This window comes from Antechinus flavipes, chromosome 6, assembly GCF_016432865.1.
Source record: "Antechinus flavipes isolate AdamAnt ecotype Samford, QLD, Australia chromosome 6, AdamAnt_v2, whole genome shotgun sequence".
Lineage (NCBI taxonomy): Eukaryota > Metazoa > Chordata > Mammalia > Dasyuromorphia > Dasyuridae > Antechinus > Antechinus flavipes.
The window spans coordinates 73,341,874-73,359,799 of NC_067403.1; positions in this window are offsets into that span (position 1 = coordinate 73,341,874).

Genomic DNA, 17,926 nt, shown 5'->3' on the forward strand with positions numbered 1-17,926 from the left:
TTAACCTGATTGCAGAGAAGGCAAAGTTATCCAAAGTCCCCCAAATATTTCTTTTGTACATTTCAGCTTGGACATCTGAGCTGGCACCTTGACAGCTTAGTACCGTCGTTGATATTATTGAGTTCGAATACAGATTACAAATATGTTATCTGCATGGAGAACATGTTTTTGCCTTCTTTTTGGTCCTTTTTTCTTTCCATCTTTTAATTAAAAAAAAAAAAGATCAGAACGTATCATTAGCTCTGCTTCTTAGTGAACCTGACTTTTCTCAAGAAATTTACATCTTTCTCTCATTTTCTGTTAAGGTTTCTTATCCTGTTTTCTCACCTAAAGAATTATAATGAGGTAGAGTGAATGAGATCTATGGGGAAAGCAGTGGACCTAGAGAGTAAAGGTAAAAGGATGATTGATGGTATGAAATTAACATAAAAGTACAATCAGGATCAGATTTTAAAATGAATTTTTAAGCAACCTAAGAGATACTCTTTGATTTGCAGTCTGGTAGAATGGATAATATCTCATTCAGTGGATAAAGTTTCTCACTGTGTGACTTGAGCTTTTTCTGATCTTTCTGACTAGGAGTAAAATGGAACCAAAGCCTAAAGTGGTTTTTAATGTGGAAAATATCAAACACAATATTCTTAGTGTCAAAACCTGGGCATAGCAAGTGAGAAAAGAAAAATAAATAGAAGAGTATTACAGTGTTGGTATTATTGTATCACAAAGGAGACGCTCCCACTCTGCTAGGTTCCTTAAATTCTTGGGAAAAGCAGGCTAGCACACAATTGATAAAGGAGGAAAACATGTTTACATTTTTTTAAAGTACAGATCCAAGATTGGCATCTGACTTTTATCTTTTCTAGGTATAAAATTGCTCCAACTAAAAATAGTCAAATAAAATCTATTTAGTTAGAATAATGTGATGCTCATTATATTTTATTAAAAAATATATATCCCCAAATCATCCATTACATTTTTTGATCATTCAAAGAAATTGCCTACCTTTTAGCTATATATTCAGTGTTTAAAACGACACATTTGCATTATTGTATGTGTCTGACTATGAAATCGCTAACTGTAATTATACTACTATTATATTTTCATCTGGAGATGGTGAAACCCTTTGGAATGCATTTTGATAAGTTGTAAATCACAAATCCCTCCCATTTGAATGTTTTAAGTTACATTCTGCACACTTTACATGATATCCACTCTTTATAACCATCAGCCTGAATTTCAGATTGGAAATATTGGATGCTGTTGAACCTTAGTGATATTCTGGTCTATGAATTTAAAGAAAATAAGCTCCACTGATGTTCCACATTTCCATCCTTTCATTTTATAGATTTCTGTCATTTCCATGAACCCCTCTCATTCAGCACGAGGGTGCCTTCCTTTTGGTTGGAAGTTTGATTTATAACTACAATTATGATAATTCCTGGTTTTCTCATGGATGATAAAAGAAAGAGGGATGGGTCCTCCTTACCCATTAGAACTGCAACCCAAACCACTTGAAGCTGGTACTCTTGCCATCTGGGTTAATCTTGATTAAGGTTAAAATTCTCTCTGCTATTTTAAAACAGTTAAACATTAGGGGGAAATCTTAAAAATTCCAGCCAGTTGCTTCTTGTGACAGTCTCCATTTCTTCCCCCTACTGACAGTTCACATAATGACTTTAATCATAGAGCCTGGCATCGGAGCTGGGCTATTGAACAGCAACAAACTCACTGGTCAATGTCTGTGTCACTTTTCCGGGAGCAGGACTTTCTGAGCATCAAGGAGCAAATACTCCAAGCCTTCTGGAAAAGTGCTAAGTGCATTACATCTCTGTCAATCATGTTTGGAACACGCAGGCCAAATTATTATTATTTGGCTCAAGACATTCCATTGAAACTTATTTGTGTTGGTAGTCTCATCTGTGTACCTCGTACAGCTAATGATGATTGTTTATGGAAAGGTGCCTGTCCAATTATTTTTGAAGGAACACAAGAATGCAGAATGACTGGAAGCATCAGGTTTGTGCCAGAGAATGCCTCAGGTAAGAGAAGAATGGCTAGAGGCTATAAGGAATCACAAGAGACAAGTCAGAGTCGTAAATTGGGAAACTGACATATCTCATCTAATATACTTGCTAACTAGGTCTTTAAAAACCTTGACATTTAACTAAGTTTGTGGAAAAGTTATAGATTTTTGTCCTTCTCTATCAGCTCTAACTCATTAATCCAGTGAATTAAGGTATTTATCATTACTTACATGAGTAAACTTACATAGGGGACTGTTTAGAGAGACAGTTAAGCATCCCCACACCCCCACATCCCTACACACCCTGTATCCAGGCAGTTGTTTACATCGGCTGTGCTGGTTTCAAAGTCAAGTCAGTCAAAAATGATACTTCAGGTTATTTACCCTTTTGGTACTTCAGGGCTTGAAATGGAATGAAAAGAGCTTTTCATTCAGCTGAGGCATTTAAATAATGCTTTTGGAAAAGCTAGAGGAAAGAGGGGGGTGGTCTTTGCTGAAATAAACAGAAGTTGCTGAGGATTTTAAGAAAATAGGAAGAAAACTCAAACTTTTCAGTGAAGGCTACATCCCTCAGTGAGCCGATTGATCAGTAGGTTGGTGCCATTTAAAGGCATTTAATGGCCTATGGCAAAATAATTTTTGCCTTTTTATATGAAATTTTTAAGGAAGCTTTAGTTTTAACAGATGATAAAAAATAAAATAAAATAAAAATCTAGGACTGGTTAGGATGAGACAAAAGGAAAGAACTCAATCATTATCAGAAAAGACAGTCGACTAAGAAAGCAGAAAAAGAAGGTGCTTCCCCCATGGTTTTTACTCATTATTTTGATGAAAAGCCCATTAAAATAATTTCACTAAAAGGGGGCAAAAATAGATAAAGATCTGACAAATACGCTGGGACTGCAATCATTTGTAAAATCAACCAAAAATCAATCCTATAAAACTACCTGCTTTGAGAACTTGCAAGACAAACCAATGACTCTTTTCCATTTATTAAAATACTTAAATAATGTAGTGGTTCTTTGATCTCAATTTATTCTAAAAACTATTTTTTCCTAGATTCAAAAACCAAGAGATCTTAGATCTATTTTAGAAGTTTGTAATTAACATGGCCCTTAAAAAAATCACTGGTATCCACTTTTTTAAATGAATTTTGTTTGTTTATACTTTTCTTTCTTTCCTTTTTATAGGATTTGAATGAAAAAAGGTGATTCATTCATTTCTTAAATTAAGCAAATGTAATCCATATTGATGGACATTTTTTTTTTCCTTTTTGGAAAAAAAATCATTTCTAGATCTTCATTGTACAACACAGAGCATAAACTACCTATGATCATTTGCAGGAGAAAAAGTCAATAGGGGAGAAGATTGACTTAATGCACCATCTAGTTTTAGAACAATCAGTTGAATTTAAACAAGTTCTGTTTTTCTTGAGCAATTCTCTAAAGTGGATTCTACCAGTTTCTTGAAGGTCTCCCATATTCCTATGCTTGGTGCAATGGGAATACAAAAGAAGATGGACAACAACCCCTTTACCCCTTAAGGTCACAGTCCCATTGAGAAAATAAGACAAATAGACATTAATTAATGGCAAGATGTTCTTGTATAGTGCATTCAGAAGGCACTCAATAGTGGCCTAGATGGAGCTAGAAGGGAATGAGAATCCAACACTCCTCATATTACATGTGAAAAACTGAGATCAAAACCAACAGGAAGCAAGTGATAGAGTTGAGATTTGAACACAAATTCTCTAATTCAAAATACTCAGATTTAAAGAATTAAGCAAAGGTAGCTATCAGTGTAACCTAGAGCACTTTATAGTTAATGTGGGACTTGAAACAGATTGAGAAAGATGAACAAGAATACATAAAGAGAGAGAAGGGTGAAGGCACTATAGTCAGAGGAGTCAATATATTATGACATTTACATTTTTACACGGGAAGATGATACTTGTAACTCTTAAGAACTTTCTCTTTATTAGGGCAGTTAGAAGGAATATACATTCAAATAGGATACAGGCGTGACTTAACTATGATGGAATGATATACAAAAAATAAAATTAAGCAGTGAGGAGAGGTGATACACTGTGAGAAGGGAGAAATGAAGTGTATAATGAAAGAGATACAAAAAAAGCTTTTACAGTGGAGGGCAAGATGGATAAATGGCAGACTCTCGTCAAAACTATCTCAAAAAATGAGTAACATGCACACTCAGTTGATGTAGAAATTTATCTTACCTTATGGGGAAGTAGAGGGAAGGGGACAAGAAAAGAAAGCAGGACTAATAGAAGAAAGAGAGGATTGAGGGAGGTAATGGTCAGAAGTTAAACACTTTTATGGAAGGACAGAGTAAAAGGAGAGAGAGGAAAGGATAAAAGGCTAGATAGAAAGAGAGAAGGAAAAATATGGGAAGGAGGGAAATACACAGCAATCATAACTGTGAAAAATATTTTATGGCACGTTTTTCTAATAAAGGCCTCATTTCTCAAATATCTAGAAAACCACATCAAATTTATGTCATTTTCCAATTGATAAATGCTCAAAGGGTATGTACAGAAAATTTTCAGATGAAGAGAGCAAACGTATCTATAATCATATGAAAAAATACTCTAAATAATTATTGATTAGCATAATGCAAATGAAAATAACTCTGAGGTATTATCTCATACCTCACACATATCAGATTGGCTAACATAGCGGAAGAGAAAAATGAAAGAATTTTGAGAGGATATGGAAAAATTGGGACTAAATAACTAATTAACAGTATTGTTGGAATTATAAACTGATCCAACCATTCTGTAGAGCAGTTTGGAACTATGCCCCAAGAGCTATAAAACCATGAATTTTATGAATAAGTTTATTATATATAATAAATAGTACTAATTTTTATGAATAAAGAAATTGAGATTTAGAGAATTTAGATGATTTATCCAAGGTAACATAGATAGAAAGTCTGAGAATAGAGCTCAGCCCAGGTCTTCCAGCCTCGGTATCTTCATCAGCAAAACTGGGAATTTAAAACTTGCACTTCTTGTTTTAAAGGATTATTTTGAGGAAAGCACCGAGGTTCAGAGAATTTAATTGATTTACCTATGATCACATAGTTAATAGGATTTAGAGTTGGATTGTGAACTTTTTACTATGGCATGAGAATGAGGAGGATGAGGAAGCAAATAAGGAAAAAAATAAAATACTAGCAATGATTTATTTAAAATAAACTTCTAGGATACATCTTGAACTCATTACTCATTAAATCTAAGCATTGATAGCTAGGTGGTATAGTGGATATAGTGCCAAGCTTGGAGAAGTCCTAAGTGCACATCTGGCTTCAGATACTTACTAACTCCATGAATCTGGGCAGTTAACCTTTATCTGCCTCTGTTTCCTCAACTGTAAAATGATGCAATAATAATATCTACCTCCTCAAATGAAGTCATATTTTAAAGCCTATTTAGCATAATGCCTGGTACATAGGAGGCATTTAAATACTTGTTCCCTTCCCCTTTCTATATCTGTATCTACAGTATACACTGATGATCAGAATAATGACTCAAATGTATTGTAAAATCTTGATTTATCAAATAAAGGTGAATTTATGTAGTCAATTACAAAGGAAATGGACTTTAAAAATCTTTTGGCAAGAACTAAAACCAAGAGCTTTTTCTAGTTAACCTTACATTAACTAGAAAGTTAATTAAGTATAATAAAATCCTCTAAGCATTTCACTTAATAGAGGTTTAATTTTAATTATTTGTGCTTATCAGTTCCAAATGAGAAATTAAGAATATAGAACTATAGTTGTTTCAGTAAAGATAAGTACTTTTCTTATTTTTTAGCTTTTATTTTTCAAAATAGATGCAAAAATAGTTTTCAACATTCATACTTGCAAAACCTTGTGTTTCCAATTTTTTTTTCTCCCTCCTTTCCCCCACCACTTCTTCAAGGGAAGTATATGTTAAACATTGGCAATTCTTATATATATATATATATGTATATATGATGTATATATATATTGTTAAACATTGGCAATTCTTATATATATATATATATTATATATATATATAATATATATATATATATATATATATATATATATATATTCCCACAATAATCATGCTGCACAAGAGAAATCAGATCAAAAAGGAAAAAAAAATGAGAAAGAAAACAAAAAGGAAGCAAATAAAAAAAGTGAAACTACTATGCTGCAAACCATAGTCAGTCCCATGTTCTTCTCTCTGGATGCAGATGTGCTCTCTTCATCACAAGTCTATTGGAATTGGCTTGAATCACCTCATTATTGAAGAGCCAAGTCCATCAGAACATTGCATAATAAGAAACATTTTTAAAGAGAACTTCCCTAATACCTTGGCTGGTAGAAAATAGGTAAAACTAGTCATTTTAATTGATGCTTAATTTCTGAAATAAGGAATTAATGAGAGGGGATAGCTAGGTGATAATCAGAGCAATAATTTAGATCTATAATCTCTCATTCCTTGATTATTTCTCTGCCATGGTTATTCCTCTAAAGTTATAAAGTTATAAAGCTCAGATTTCTTGAGCATCAGTTGAAAAGAATGTGGAAAACTTTTGACTCACTGTGCACAGAACTCTCCCTTAGCATCTGATTAGAGTACATTCTATTCATTTAGATACATTCCACCATTTGTCCTATCCCATGAAATTTAAAGTTATCTCTTCTATCTTGTTCTTCCCCAAATGTCCCTCAGTGATCCTCCTTGAATGTTCTGCTTTAGTTGTTCTTTATACTCATACAAGATCATCCACTTGCCTTTGGGAAAAAACTAGATTTCATATAGCTATTTTCATACTTAAGTTCATTCTTAGAATCTGATGCCCTTTATCTTTGGCAGTAGGTATGACTCTTTTTCATTTTCAGCTTTTTTTTACCCTCTTCCCTTCTCTAGTTCAACCCAATTATCCAAACCATATTTCTTACCAAACAAAGGTTAGAGAACATAACAGGCTCCTTTCAGTCTTCAAAACTGATCTCACCATTACGTTGAAAACATTTTCAGCCCTATGCTTTAATGAACTGAGTATGGATTCAAATTTGAACTAGAAAAGCTCACCCACCTGGCACATATTCATACATAAAGATAATTTTATTCTGGTCATTTTGCAAGTAGTATCACCTCTAATTCTACTAGTTAAAGCTTAGCAATGGAAGGAGGGAAGGAAACAAGCATTTATTACACATCCGTATTTTGTGCCAGACACTGTGCAAAATGATTTACACATATGATCTCATTTGCTCCTCAAAACAATCCTGGGAGATACATATATATATTATTGTTATTCCCATTTTACAGTTGGGGAAACAGAGGGTTAAGTGACTTATCCAGAATCACACAGCTAGAAAGTATTTGAAATGGTATTTTGAACTCAGGTCTTCAAGCCCAACTCTATCTAAGGCCCCCACCTAATTGAATCAAGGATATAGAAGTGAAAGGGAACAGTACAAGTATTTTTCTGGGGAAGCTCAGCCAATTGAGAAGCTAAACTTCTTTTTCAATTATCTCATTTCAAGGACCCCTTAATTCAAATTCTGAATGGATATGGAAAGATAAAAAGGAATGACCAAGACCAAGCAAAGAAAGAATTTCTTCTTTCATATGAATCAGTTGTGTATTAGCTATTTAGACATCTCCCAAATGATAACAATAGTTACAGTCACATTAGTAGAATGCTCTTAATCATATTCTACCACTCTCACATGTCCTGAAATTATCCCTCCCAGTCATCTAAGCCATGTATTCTAGAACTTTTTCCCTTCTCTACGACAGCCAAGGAAGATATTAGAATATGTGTGAGTCAGGGAAGCAGTATGAGATCTAGTCTGTAGTTTTTTATTAAAGTTTTTCATACCAGTAGACATTACTGCATGAGATAAGCACTGGGAGCCAGATTTCTATATGTAATTCCTATTGAATCAGATTTTAAGATTACTCTGTTGAAGATTTTATATGCTTTTCATAATGCTGCTCATTTAAGAAAATGTCTATCATAGTATTGTGCAACAAGGGTCATAATCCTCACCTCTATTCATTCATTCTTTTTTCCTGCTTCCCCAAATCCCTAACTCACTGCTCCACCATATCCCTCTCACACTTATCTGACTCTCATTTCTATTCCTTTGCCTTTGTTCTAAGCAGAAACTCTCAATCAAAACTCTCACCTTCATCAAATCTTATAGTGACCAACACTAGTCTTATAGTGACCAACACTAGTCCTAAGTCTTTTTCTTGATGTTACATGAGACTGGGCCACTATGATCTTGCTTGAACCATCACTATTTATCTCTCAGTAGTTTCATCCTCTGATAACACACACCATATCATGCCTTATAATTGTGATGAACATGAGATTCGTGATAAAGACTAGCTTTCTCTAACCGAATCCTGTTAAGTGATTTAAAAGTCCCATTCTACTACTTTAGGTCTCCTCCCAACAGGAGATAAGGAGGTAAAGGAGACCTTTACCTCACTGTCTCCTACATCTCTCTTTTTCCCGCTCCCTTTTATATGTTGCCTACCTCTATTAGGATAAAATTCCTGGAAAGGCAAGAGGCTGATTTTCTGGTTTTTAAATTTTTTATTTGTTTTAAATTTATGAAATAAAATAAGCATTTCTATAACAGTAGATGGTTTTTTTTTTTAAAGGATGATTGCACATGAAACTGCAAATCTATTAAGTACAACTATATCCTTCTGCTTGTATTTATATTCCCATAACTTATTGCAATGTCTAGTATACAGTAAGTGTTTAATAAATGCTTGTTGACTTGCTTATGTTCTGCTAGCAACTCCTTAACCTCATTATTCCCAAGAACATATTTAATTTGACATTAAAAATTATAAAATCAAGAATATTTCAGATTTTATATGTATAAAAACCCTAGGCTTTTATTCAGTAGACTAAATGAAAACATTTAATAAAAAAAAGACAATTTAGACTAAAAATACAACCTACTAATCCCTAATCCTTAAAAAGTGCAACAAATCTTTTAAGAACTCTACCTTTTTAAATTATGTTAAAACAGATGTTGATGTGCACATCAAGAATTGTTGTGTTATTGTTCTAGTTTCTCATTAAATTCTGGGTTATAATTATGTATAGGTACATATACTCAATTAAAAAGGCAGAGCAAAAATGGTGATTTGTTTTCTATTGATTTCATATAGTTATGACTTCTCACTATATAAATATATTTCCACAAATGAAAAGAATGGAAGGCAATTGTCTACTTTTAGAATGCTTGTTTGTTCATTTAACAAATATTTTATTTAGTACCTAATGAAACTGCTATAGAATTTCAACTTTTGTAACATTCATAATACCAATGAATAATTCCTGTTTAATGGTAGTTATTGACTTCAAACTAGAAGTAGAGGAAGCCTAAGTTAAGTACTAATTTGTGCCTAATACTATATTAGGCCTACTACCAAGAAAAACTAGTGCTTGAGTTAGGCTTATCCAAACTTATGGCATTAAATTTTATCTCATGAAGCCCTAAAAAGTTCTTTCTGCAGGGCCTTTAACAAGAACTGCTAGGACAATTAGAAAATAGTTTGGCAGAAATTAGATTGGTAAAAATATTATGCTATGTTATAAAATAAGTCCCAAATAGATATTCACTTCAATATAAAAAGTTACATAACAAAAAATAGTAGAGAATGAAAATGTGTACCTTATACACCTGTAGCTAAAGAGAAAATTCATGATGAAGGAAGAGATGGAGGCTATCATAAAAGATGAAATAGTTTCTGTTACATAAAACAAAAAAAAAAGATTTTTGCATAAACCAATTCAATGCAGCTAGAATAAGATTAGAAATCACCAAGAAGGAAAAAACTTTCATTACCCCTAATCCAAAATATATAGGGAATGGACACATACATAAGATCAAGAACCATTTCCCAATTGGTAAGCAATCAGAACTTCCCAGTAGATAAATATGTGATGAACACAGAATTTTTGGCAAAAGAAAAACAAATAATCAGCAACCATATGTAATATTGCTCCAAACCATTAACAATAATAAAATTTGAAATTAAAACAAAGGTTGATAAAAATGGAAGCAGTTACTCCTGGAGTGCCATTTGGAAGATAGGGATCTTAATATACTGTTAATGAAGTTGTGAATTTGTCCAAAATTATGGAAATACAATTGAAATTGTGTTAAAGAAACTACTTTTGGTCCAATGACTACAGGATAGAGCAAATATCTTAAGGAGATGATGATAATATACATAACAAAATATTCAAAGAATCACAATTTGTAGTTAACAAAATAATTAGAAAGAAGATGGATGCCCATTGGTTGGGCAAGAACAAATTTAATTACATTTGGGCAGTAGAATATCATTTTGCCTTGAGAAATGATAACCATGAGTAATCCAGAGAAACTTGGGAAGATTAGTGTGAAGTGATGCAGAATGAAGAAACAGAACTAGAGAACAATACTTAAATACAATAATGTAAATGATTTTGTAATCATCTGGTGAGCAGATGAGATGAATAGCACTTGCTCCTTTTTATTCTCCTGTCTCTTCTGGAAAGGGGCAGAGCTGAATCCTCTCAGGCCTTTGCCATTATATTCTATGCATTATACATATCCTTCTGTGGTGCTTAGGGTATAACCTTTTCTTTACTCACTGCTTTCTCCTCTCTGCCCTCATCCTTTCTCACTTTGGAGACTGGAGATTTAATCAGCCATGCTCTGTTACAACAACTAGCTTGCTTTTAATCTCTGTGAAATATGATAGCCCTCAAGTTCTTTGCCATTTTACGGGATTTATATCAGATAAAAAGTTAGGAAAAAATCCTAACATTAGCTCTGTGACTCAGTTTCTTTTTTAAAGTTTGTATATTTTCAACTAATTTCTGCCTTCTTCCATTTCTCTTTTTGTGGCATAAATACACAGATATATTACAATGGAAGCTTTCATTATTGATCATGGATTTTTAACCTGAAGCAAATCAGAATAAAGGGAACAATTTAGATGGGGAAAAAAACAAGAAAAGTATATAAAATAGTGTTACCAGATAAGTATGAAGAAAGGGAGTTGCAGAATAAATATGTCCTCTGGAAAAATCTTTGGAGTGGCCATTATGATCAGCAATTGTGGTATGAGTACTTTGTAGGGATCTAATAGCTCACTGTAATTTTCCCCTTCTCTGTTTCAGCACAGCTTCTTTCTTCATGTTTCCCTCTATGTGTCTGTGTTCGCCTCTCTCTCTCTCTCTCTCTCTCTCTCTCTCTCTCTCTCTCTCTCTCTCTCTCTCTCTGTCTCTGTCTCTCTCTCTCTTTCTCTCTCTCTCTCTCTCTCTCTCTCTCTCGTCTCATTCTCTCTCCTTCCCTCTCTCTCTTCATCTCTGTATCTCTGTATCTCTCTGAATCTCTCTCTCTTTTCCTCCTTTCTCTCTATTTTTCTCTCCAACTAAGCTGATTAAGTTCCAGGCAAAGCTGTGCATGTCACTATCACTGCTGCTCAGTCAATAAATAGTCAGTAAACATTGTTAAGAGCCCGCTATGAATCAGCCACTGTGCTAAGTGCTGGGGATACAGCTACTTCAATTCTAGCATCTTCCTCCCACATCATGCTGTCTCAAAGATTGTGTCCTTTTCAAAACTCTTGGCTATGATTCAAGTATGTCTCACAGTTCAAAGATTGGACAATAATCCACTTTTTCCTAAGGGCTGAGAAGGAACATATTCCTTTGAGCTCCAAACTCAGAATGCCAGTTAAACCTTCATTTCAATTAAAAAATAAATAAAACACCACAAAAAATTTATAATAAATTTCAATGAACAATCTTGGTTCCATAGAACTGATAAGAAAAAACACTTTTCTTCTCTCAGTAAAAAGATGGGACACCATTTATACTGTCAGGAACAGGTGATGTTTCTGACTTTGGTTAATTTTTTTTGTGTGTGGGAGGGAATCAATCAATCAAAAAGCATTTGTTAAATATGTACCAGACATTGTGATGGAGAGTTCAGTGCTGGGGGTGAGTTAAAATAAAATGACTATAGCATTAAAGCAATGATAAAAGGCTTTTTTTTTTTCTTAAGTGTTTATTTGCCTTTCAGAAGAAACCTTTTTTCATTCAGGTTATTTGACATTATAGATGTTCTCCTGCTTAATCTGGGGTATGGCTATAAATGGTTTACAACTGTCTCTGGAAAAAATAATGTAAGTTACACACACTTTTCAATTTAATCTGCATTAGTAACAGTTGTTTTCAAATATAGAGATCAAGAAAATCATACTGCAAATCCTGATTTGTAGTATTTGCCTATTTCTGAGATGTAAATGCTGCCACTGATAATTTAACAACCAGTTGTCACAAGCTGGCTTGAGCTGATTCCAGCACATCTCTGTGTTTGAGAGACCCTGAAACTTCCTAAACATCAAATAAACATTTAACTGAAGCATTTTAGAGCTATAAAACATCAAATTAAATCCATTGATTTCACAAATAAAGAAACTAAGTCCCAGATAGAAGAAATTAGTTACCCATTATGCAACTAGATATTGGTACAATCAGATTAAGAGCTGAGGTCAGTCAATTACCCATCCAGCCATCCTTGAACTACATCACATTGCCTTTTATCATAACATGAGAAAACCTTCTAGAAATGCAATCTAATGAAGACTCGCCATCTTTCTTAATGGTTCCCTCCATTATCCCTGTTTCTATTTAAGAAGAACTGGATAGATTTCTCAAGATCTCGGAAGGTAGCAATAACAATCCCATTTCCATAAATCTAGCTTTTCAGATCCATAAACACTAAACTGCCATTGTATGTTCTACCACAATGATAACAAAATAGATTTTTAATATTTTCATATGGAATGAGACGTGTTTTTGACTCTTTCTATCAGACTGTTCAAGAAAGGAGCTTGGGCTTTCAAGGCAAATTTATTCTTAATATATCAAGTAAAAATAAAGACCATCTCTATAGGACGTTCAGAGATGAAGATATTATATGTAGGTTTATTAATAAAGAGAACTATTAGATAGTAAATAGATAAGTGAATAGGCTTTTGTAATGATTTCTTTTTTAATGCATGTGGATTAATGGTACTTACAAAAAAGTACATTCTTTGTTGGGCAATGATGATCTCTGAACAACCTAAAAAAAGTCAAAAGGGTAGAGTTCTGAGGTTCTGCGAGATGAATGGAAATCAATGCAATTACTTTCTATCAAGTTCTGTCCAAGCATCTTTCTGAAGAGTTACCTGTATACCCCAGGGTGAACTAATTCTCTCATAACAGGCTTGTGAGCAGGACCAGCTATGGCCCTTCGTTTTTCATAATCCAGTTACCCAACAAATAGATGCAATGTGATAGCATCCTGTCGGCACATCATCCTTCTATTTACAGCCAAGGGAAAACATTCCCCTTACGCAGAGCACACTTCAAGCAGGGAGGTGAGAGGGACGGACCTACTGCTGCTCAGGTAGTCAGGCTATAAAGTGATGCCTGAGGTCCCCTAGGGGCATCCAATCACCCTTACACCTTTGCTAGAAATCATTATCTTTTAAAAGGGTTTGGGTTTCTCTCAAAGGTTGAAATTTTGTTATCCCTTCCAGGCCCCCAGAATTACTAGACACATAGGGAAGTTCAATTATATTCAAACTCAGAAATGCTCAGTGGTTTGGAATTTTTTTTCTCCTAGTGGGTAATTGTTAAGCTTCTAGTGTTTACTCTTTGAAGATGGGGATCATTGATTTAGAGTGAGAAAGAACCTTAGAGATTATCCTTTTACTCCAATTCCCTTATTCTATCGAGAAAACTGAAATCAAGGGGATTTGCTCAATTTGATACATTAAATTCAAAACAGGGATTCGAATCCAAGTCTTTTGACTTCAAATTCATTGCTCTTTCCATTACCTCGCCTCATCATTATTAGTGATGCTAGGGAAACTAAAAAAATTGGATTTCTTTTCCTGCAATTCTTCAGGCTCCTGACATCTGAGTAGAGAGGATAATCTCTAAGGGAAAGCACCACATGACCACTTTCAGAGCCAATGCTGTGAATTGTCAAATAGGCAAAATCTGTCTTTCTATCCTTTTCATCATTTGTTGCTATCCCTTCTTCCCCTTTGGACAATGTCTTCTGATTATATGGGCCCTCCAATGTACCTTTTATGCTCTGAAACCTCCTCTTCCCTTTTTTTTCTTATAAAAATGGATTGTCCTAAAAACCCTGTTTCAGTAGGATTGTATTTTCTGTGAGAGAATCTAATCTGAACAAAAAGCAGGATATGAGATCATTTCTGAGGCCTGCCCTCAGCTTTAAAATCTAGGATCACTGGTAACATATATTTTGAATTATGCTGGTAAGTGGTACTGTGTTGGTAACAACTGGCTCTTCCAAAAAAAGTATGCACAGCATGCTTTTAATTTTAATTTTCCATAGGAAGATTTTCTCTATCACTTCCATAATCCTAGATAATCAACAAAACAATACACCAAGTCCTCATTAGTAGCATCTGCCAGTTTTCAAAGTGTCAGTATTCATACTGAAAATTAGCAATCAACCCACTAGCCATTTTAAGCTGGTTCCAGGACATCCCTGGATGTTTTTATGTATCTTAAGGGACTCAGTCTTAATTATTTATTAAAGATGACCCTGAAATATGGCAGAGGGCTTTTTCTGGTAGGTCCTACCAAATGGAAGGCTTCAAGTGCTCCGTTAAAAATAAACATCTATCATTGAAGGGAGATTAGCAAAATTCTGAGAATTTGTGGAAAGGTTACATACCAGGTAACCAATTTTTTGGTCATGGTAGCCAATATTTTTAAATAAGGAATTCTAATCTGGGTCAATGAAAGAAACATCTTGACCAATGAAATCATAAAATCAACGATTTAGAGGTACAAGGAACAGGTGCTGTCTAGCTGTAAGGAGGCTCAAAAACTATCAGACTTGTTGCATGACACATATACTGTTGTATGACAGGTAGGCATGAGGATATGGAGTAAGACAATAACCTTACCTCTTAGGTTAACTTTTGTGCTTGCTCTGATCCAAAGGAGTTTGGGAGTTGGGAAATTACTGTGGAAACTCATTTACAATTTGTTGGATAGCAGTCCCTGAAATGATTTGAGTGAGATACAGGTTTGTAATTGGGAATGGATGGGAGCTACAGGAACTTTCTTAACTCTCAATTAGAGAAAGGGAAAAAAAGACATTAATGCTGATGGCTGAGGAAAGTTGATTCTAAGACACACTAAATAACTGCAGCTTCTAATTACCTGAGTAGTTGGTCTCTCCTCCAAAAGTTTTCACAGGAAGTGAAAGTTTTGGAAACATTCTTTTTGAAGAGAGAGCAGACGGAAAGTTTTTTTTTTCCTAATCTGAGGAGTGGGTGCATGAGGGCTCTGTCTTTCTATAAAACCTAAGGATTAGACTCTCGGAGCCAAATGAAAAGCAATATCTCACAACCTGATACATCCTCATATGGAAAAGAAGTGATTGATGTGTTTGCTGAGAGACTTACTAGGTCAGGATCCAAGGAGCAAATGGCAGCTCTAATCCAGAACTAGGTACAAGAGATTAACTCTGGAACCCAAACCAGTAAAAACTGTGTTGTGTGAAAGGCAGTTTAGAGAAGGGATGCATTATCTGTGCTTTACTTAACTAGTAAAGACCACACTTCCTAAGTTGCAATCTTTGGAAGAAGACTCCTGAAGCATCAGAACTTGTTAGAGGTGGAAATGGCCACAGAAGGCATGGAATCTAGCCTATTCCATTTGAAAGACTCAGGACCAGAAAGGATGAGCAAGATCACAAGTTAGAAGGAAAGCTAGAATTATCTTCCCTGCTTCTAACTCCTTCCCTCTTCCTTCTATCCATTACACAGCTGTTGAACTGAAATTCCTAAAGCAGGGGGCTGACTCTACCATTTTATAGCTCTTATGGCCATAAACACTTCAAACCTGTTGTCTTCATGAATTTTCTATTCCATTCAAATAAGTCTGTCTGCCATTCCCCACACGGCATTCCATTTTTTCTACTTTCTCTCTTTGCCTCAGATATTATCCATGTTTGGAATCTTGTTTCATTTCTTCTTGGAATCATTGCTCTCTCCAGGTTTCAGCTCAAGACACATTAATGAAGATTAATTCTTTTCTGATTTTCTAAACTTGCAAAGTGCTCTCTCCCTGAAATTACTATATCAATATGATCTGTATCTATATTTACATCTATATCTACACAGTATATATATATATATATATATATATATATATATACCTATATGTGCTCCTGCATCTATACACACATGCACACACATATATATATCCTACCTACACCTATGTGTACAGGTATACTTGGCGTAGCTAAGTGTTTCAGTGGATAGAGTGCTGCCAGGCCTGGAGTCAGGAAATCTCATTTTTAAGAATTCAAATCTGACTTTAGATACTTAATAGTTGCATGATCCACAAAGCTGGGGAAAACTTGTTACATCCAGTGTTTCTGATAAAGGTCTTATTTCTAAAATATATTTTTAAAAAACTTTGTCAAATACAAGCCACTTGTACTCAGATACCACTTCACATCTCTCAGATTGGCTAAAATTACAGGAAAGGATAATGATAAATGTTGGAGGGGATGTGGGAAAACTGGGATCCTAATGCATTGTTGGTGGAGTTGTGAAATGATATAATCATTCTATCAAATTTTGCTTACCCTTTGACGCAGTAGTGCCATTACTGGGTCTGTATCACAAGGAAATCATAAAGGAGGGAGAAGGACCTACATGTGCAAAATTGTTTGTAGCAGCTCTTTTTTTGTGGTGGCAAAGAACTGGAAAAGGAGTGGATACCCATCAATTGGGGAATGGCAGAACAAGCTGTGGTATATGAAAATAATGGAATATTGTTGTGCTATAAAAATGATGAACAACGTGAATTTAGAAAGGCCTGGAAAGATTTATATGAACTGATATGGAGTGAAACAAGCAGAACCAGTAATACATTGTGCATAATAACAGCAAAAATGTGCAATGATTAATTATGAAAGGCTTGGTTCTTCTCAACGGTTCAGTGATCCAAAGCAATCTCAATAGACTTTGGACAGAAAATGCATTTGCATCTAGAAAAAGATCTAAAAAGACTCAATGCATTATTCGCTTCTTTTTTCTGTTTTTTTTTTCCTCTCACATACTTTTTCCCTTTTGTTCTGATTTTCTCTCTCAGCATGATTCATAAAGCAATATAGATATATACATATATTATAATTAAATAATTAATTTTTTAAAAAGTTGTGTGACTGTGTGAAAGCTACTTAATTCTGTTTGTCTCAATTTCCTCATCTGTCAAATGAGCTAGGGAAGAAAAGGCAAACCACTCCAGTGTCTCTGCCAAGAAAGCCCCAAATGGGATTACTGAGAATTGGACATGACTGAAAATGATTCAATAACATATCTATACCTATATCTACATTTATATCTATACCATATCTACACTTTTACCTACTCTTCTTCCTACAGCTATAGTTGGATGCTATGGTAATTTCTAGAGTAGAGTTTGCCAAAAGTAGTTTTTGCAGCAATGAAACACTGTCACATTGAAGTTCATTTTCAAAAACACCACAGGCAATCTTAAACTACCAATAAGTAAAAAAGAAAAAAAAAAAATACAACCTCTGCTCTGGAAACAGCCTCTTGGTTTAACAGTAGTTGCTTTAGGGAATATTGAAGACTGATAACAACAGCCAGATTCTTGGATTTCATATATAGAGTAACCTTTATTTTATTTTGAAACAAGAAAAAAAAGAGTTCTCAAAAGAAAGGTACTATTTTCCTAACTGTTGACAAGACCGAACATATGTCATGGTAAGATCCTACATCATTTCTGCTGCACCTAA